Source organism: Grammomys surdaster, unplaced genomic scaffold (assembly GCF_004785775.1).
Source record: "Grammomys surdaster isolate TR1022 unplaced genomic scaffold, NIH_TR_1.0 149, whole genome shotgun sequence".
Lineage (NCBI taxonomy): Eukaryota > Metazoa > Chordata > Mammalia > Rodentia > Muridae > Grammomys > Grammomys surdaster.
The window spans coordinates 1,100,801-1,106,841 of record NW_021604607.1 but is presented as its reverse complement, the minus strand read 5'-3'; positions in this window follow the sequence as shown (position 1 = coordinate 1,106,841).

Sequence of the window (6,041 nt, the reverse complement as noted above, 5' to 3'; positions counted from 1 at the left end):
AGAGAGAGAGAGAGAGAGAGAGAGAGAGAGAGAGAGAGACTTATGTGTCAGTTAATCTTGATATGCCTTGGTTGACACAACTGGGAATTCCTAAATCTTTCCCTGCTACCCTAGGCCACATGGCTGGTTGGCTTTACCTCCTCTGCTACTGGATCCCCTTCTCCTCTCTCCTAGTCCCTGATTCTCTCTGTGTCCTACCCACACAACTCTCAGTGTCCTGCCCTGTTTTCAAACATTGGCTACTGGCAACTTTATTGATAGATCCAAAACCAATTGAGGGCAAGGACCTTCAGTATCAGTAAACACAGATTCCCGATTACATCAAAACATCAGAAGCACCCTCTACAACTCACCTTTTCTGTTCAATTTAAAAACAAAACTCTTCTCTCAGACATAATTGATCAGAACCATAACAATCATGTAAATTACAAAGTATGACATACAATTAAAATCTAGTTCATCATATTTATCATCACTCCTAACTTAAAGAGTTATAATTCTATCCCTGGGTTATGTTTAGATTTTAGCCTATAATACAATCTGAAAACCATGTTTTTAACTCTATATCATATCTTTAATGTTAAACAACTTAAGTTTGATTATGGGATTATAATTAGTCTTCAACCCTGCCAGAAATTAGAGAATAAATTAAACATTATCTGGGTATACAGGAAGCACCAAACATAGCTACTCAAATTTAAACAATTGTAGAGACAGACATCCAATTTCTTATAACGTTAGAGCATCTGTCTTCAGCCGTCTGGCCCAGGATCATCTGACAGACCTTTGCAAAGCAGGATTATGAAGGACTGTTTACCCCATCTTGGCAGAGCTATCAGTCTACTATTCCACATAGTGTGTCCTTTTCCCAGACAGTATTTTGTCTGCAGATGAAATAAGCAAATTTTGCCCATGGCTACCCTGCCATGAAAAGCAACTTCATGTGGAGGTAAAGATGCTCAATTCTTCTTTGAAGAATGGGGATGTTGTCAGGAGCAGACAAGTCTCGTTATCAGATGATCCTTAATAATGAAATAACATTAAATGTCATATTTTGTGAATTTCTGATGTTTTTGAAGACTATGTATCTATGTAAAGTATATTGAACTGTTAAACCTTAGCTACTCTTAGCCATTTCTATTTGAGTAAATTGGAAGTACTTTATTATAATTAAATTAGAATCTAACCTAACCATGAGTTTGCTCTCTGGCCCTTAACTTGTGTTACTTAATTATTTTGTTCTTAAATAAGTCGCATAGGCACAATGCCTAAGAGCAACAATATTAACTTCAAATTTTATATCAATATACAGATTCATACTAATGAAAACTGTAATTCTATGTCAATATAGAAACTCTGTACCAATGTAAGAGGTTATAATTTCAATTTCATATCAATTACAAAGATTTCTACCAATGTAAGATTTTTGGTTACACAATGTTTAGTTCAAGAAAATTTTGTAATCCATCCCATCTATTTCCTCTGTGTTCAAAATCATGAACATTCCCAAATTATCCCTTAAAATGACAACCTATTTAATTTGTGAAATAACTAGCCAGACACCCAAACCCAAAGATTTGATATGAGAACTTTCCATAGCTTCTTCTTGCTGGTTAGGGATGACAAAAAAAAATGGTAGGAAGGGATAGGAAAATTAGAAAATTGATTAGACTTACGAAAGCTAGCCTTAACATCTGTTATCCAGTCTCTGTGTGCTTAAAAGGCTAAGGGCTTGAAGTTCTGACTAGATCCGTCTGAAAGGTGAGATGATGTAAAATCAGCAGCAATCCCCAAAGCTGTTTTGGGAAGCATCAGGAAGCAGAGGGCTAAGCAGGTCAGTTCAGCATCTCTGAGGATGAATCTTGCCAAAGCTATACATTCTGTAATGTACTAATCTCACAACCAAAATTTTAGTATCCTTAAGATTTTTGTATGGATTATGCAGGGTGGACAAACCAGTTAAGGTGAAATTTTGCTCCTTGTTTGAGCAAATAAAAGACAACTGTCTTTTTTTATGAGTTAATTTTATCAATAACCAAATATAATAAATCTTTATGCCATATGAAGGAAGGTATAAGAATCTTAGGGGTTCCATAACCAATAAAATTAATTGTCTCATTTTAGCTAGAGTTTTGGCTAGAGACATTTTTATGTCTAAGCTAGTTATGGGCTGTTCCTATGTTGAAGATTCAGCAGATCAATTTACCTGTCTTGTTTGATTTTCTCAAAATTTTCAAGGTCATCAGGTGGTCTTTCCCTATCATATCTGATTCATATCACTCTGGAAGTGGTTCAAAGTCTATTCTCCTTTCCTCAACACAAATACAGAGCCTTTCTCCCCAAATAGCATATCCTTGGTCCAGTAACAGGTATTCATTGAGAGGTTAGCTTGACCTCTCGTCAAGAGGAAATTATAACTACAAACTCGTAACTACACTCATTTTGATAATCAAAACAATTTAAAGCAATTAAAGCAATCTAAGCAAATATCATCTGTTGAGTCAGTGCTTCTACTGTCCCCTGCCCCAATCTTCATGAAATCAAGGCCTAAATTAGTTATTTATCTGTGTAAACTTGAATCCTCCCTACTATGAAGATTAATACCTTTGTAGATACACATTGTAGTATGTCCCTTTCTCTATATATAATTCTCAAGGCCTAAGTTTTTACTGTCTGAGATAGGCAAGGCTCTCTACCTCCTGCATTTGACCTAATTTTTTTTTAAGATCAAAAGCCTCAATATTTATATATCTCTGTATTTAACTTTAATTAAATTCCTTTCTACTTACTGTATAATACTATTTATAGGCTCTAATTTTTATCATACTAGGTTGACAATCCCAGAAATCCAAAAATAGACCATGTTCAAAGATCCCAAGAAATTATCCTGGCAAGACTTTTACATATCTTTAAATCATTTGTTCATTCATTTCCCCTAACTTCTCTCTTCTGTTGAGCTTTTGTTTTTGTTTTTGGTTTTGTTTTGTTTTTTCGAGACAGGGTTTCTCTGTGTAGCTCTGGCTGTCCTGGAACTCACTCTGTAGACCAGGCTAGCCTCGAACTCTCGAACTCAGAAATCTGCCTGCCTCTGCCTCCCAAGTGCTGGGATTAAAGGTGTGTGCCACCACCGCCCAGCTCTTCTGTAGAGCTTAATACCTGTTGTGTCTACCATCTGGCTCTCTGCTCTCCTCTTAAGCTCTTTGTATCAATTTTGAACCATGGGAAGACATTTCCATGAGGCTAGGGCAAAATCTGTAAATTCCCTTCTATCCTTAGAAACAAACCAGATTTATAAACCTCCATCCTTTATTTATCTGGTGGCTGGAGACAGGCAGCTTTATTATCTGCTTCTCATTGTCTCACTCCTAGCAGGTGGCCCCGGGGTAAATAAGATTAGCTAAAGGACAATGGATTGTAGGGGTGGGAGGTGAGGGTGGGGGGAAATACTGAAATAGATCAATTTTTATTCTTTAAAGATGTCTTTACATCAGAATGAAATTCAGGGAATATGTTACATTGAAGAAGAGGCTTTGGCTATGAAAGACTATGGGTTCCATCAAAATTGATAAAGATCTGTGTTGGAGATTGCTTCTAACGCCTTGATTCAATCAGGAATCTGTATGTCCAAACGCTAAAGGTCCTTGTTTCCAATTGGTTTTTGAGCAATCAAAAAAAAAAAAAAACTAGCAGCCAATGGCTGGACAAAAGGAGATGAGGCAGGATCCTTAGAGTTGCACAGGCTAGGATGCAGGGGGGAGGAGAAAGGAATCACCATAACTGGGAGGAGAGATACGGAGGGACATAGGAGCTGCAGGAGATAAAGCCAATGAGCCATGTAATTTAGGTAAGTGGTTACTGGCCACTTCCATGAGTAGGCCTGGGGTAGCAGGAGAGGTTTCAGAGTGCTCAGCATTTGAGGCAGCCAAGGCATTTTAAAATTAACAACATTGTGTGTGTGTCTTCCATTCACTATTCCAAAGAGTTCCTAGGTGGGTGGCTCAAAGCACATGGCCCACCAGGAGCATAAAGCTGTGTAGCTAAAACTCCACACTACAGATCTGATTAGAGGGTAGACTGGAAAACCTTGATGGTAAAACAGACATTTGCTGAAAGACACTGAATTGTAGGGGGAAAAATAATGAATTAGATCAATCTATATTCTTTAAAGATGTTTTAATATCAGAATGGAATTCAGGGAATGTGTTATGTTGAAGAAGAGGTTTTTGCTATGAAACATCAGGATAAGAATCATCACTTAAATGGCTCTTCATAAGGACATTTAGATTGTTACATTTAAGGACATTCAGACTATTAAGTTTATGTTTCTGTTGCAATAGTTAAAGTATGTATAATTTTTAGCTTAAATAGAAATGGAAATTTTTTTAGTACACCATTATGGCTGCCTTGGAAAGGATCATATCCAAAGACCTTCTAGGTCTGTGTGATATGGCTGGAATGCAGACATGCCATGGATCACAGTATGATCTGACTGGAATACAGACATGACCTTAGTACACATCTTCCATCTCAAATAAAGAAAGTAAAGTACACTTATAGAAGGAAGCAGCCATGTTTGAAAGTGATGTCTATTTGAGGGGCAGACAAAGTGATGAATCAGAAAAAGATCTGACAGAATGAGTCAGAGACAGGATATGCCCAGCTCTCAAATGAATAAAGTGAAAAGAGAGGCTACTTAAAGAGAGCAGCTCAGAGTTTGTTTGTTTGGTTGGTTGGTTTTTTTGGGGGGGGGCAGTTTTACCTGGAAAGTTTTACAGAGAAAGGTTATAAGTGAAGACAGAACAAGCCAGAGAATGAGAAGAAACCAGAAGTTTAGAACAGATTTCTAAAATTAGTTTGAGGCCAAGCAGAGCAATTCAGTCAGAAGCCAAGAGAAGCCAGTTTGAATCAGTCAGCTAAAGAAGAGTTTGGTCCAGAACAGCTGAATTGAACCAGCCAGCTAGAGTTTAGAAAGAGCTAGCAAGGGTGAGCTTATTCAACAGTAAGTCACAGAGACTTAAACATTCTAGGCCTCTTTGGTGGTTTAAATAGGTTTGTCTCCCCCACCCCCACCCTCTTAGATTCATGTGTTCCAATGCTTGGCCATAGGGGGTGGCACTATTAGGAGGTGTGGCCTTATTGGAGTAGGTGTGGCCTTGTTGGAGGAAGTATATCACTGTGTACGTGGGCTTTGAATTCTCTTAAGCTTAAGCTCTGCCCAATATGGAATGAGCTTGCTCTTCACTGACTACCAAAGACAGTTTCATTTTGGTCCTGTGGATCAAGAAATAGAACTCTATGCTTCTCCAGCACCAAGTCTGCCTGCATGCTGCCATATTTTCCACCATGATGATAATGGACTAAACTTCTGAAGCTATAAGTCAGCCCCAATTAAATATTTGTCTTTATAAGAGTTGCCTTGGTTATAGTATATGACCTTGGTCTCTTCACAGCAATAAAACCCTAACTAAGACAATCCTAGGTAAGCAGACTGAGGCAGGAGGCTGGAAGATTAGACTGCACAGTGGCTAAGAGCTTCCAGGTCTAGGTATAGTTAGATAGAAATACTCTGGGCTCAGCCCAGGTTATGTCTCCATAAAACTTTGGTACAGTTCTCCTCTCCTCCCTTTATCTGAGGAATAAAAGTTGCATTTACAAGCCTGTCTCAAAACAACAACAAAAACATGGTGTCCCACAAACATGATGTAGCTGTTGTATCCATGGAGTCATGGCAGTGGTGGCTACCTATGCAGGACTTGCACAAAACTAGGACAATCAACATCCCATCATGGATAGGGGCAGGGCTCATGAAGCCCCTCTCAGGAGAACCTCAAACTGTCAAAGACTGCAGGGGAAAGGAGAACCATAGTCTTTCCTGGTACAATTACTGGCAGATAACTACTGCTACCCCAACTCAAACATATAACCCTACACTCAGTGTAGAGTGAAAACTTATAGATACTGGGTATATAGAATCCTTTTTAGACATATGAAATATTCTTTAGGCTTTCTTTATAAGGACATGGAAATTTTTCTGAGAAACC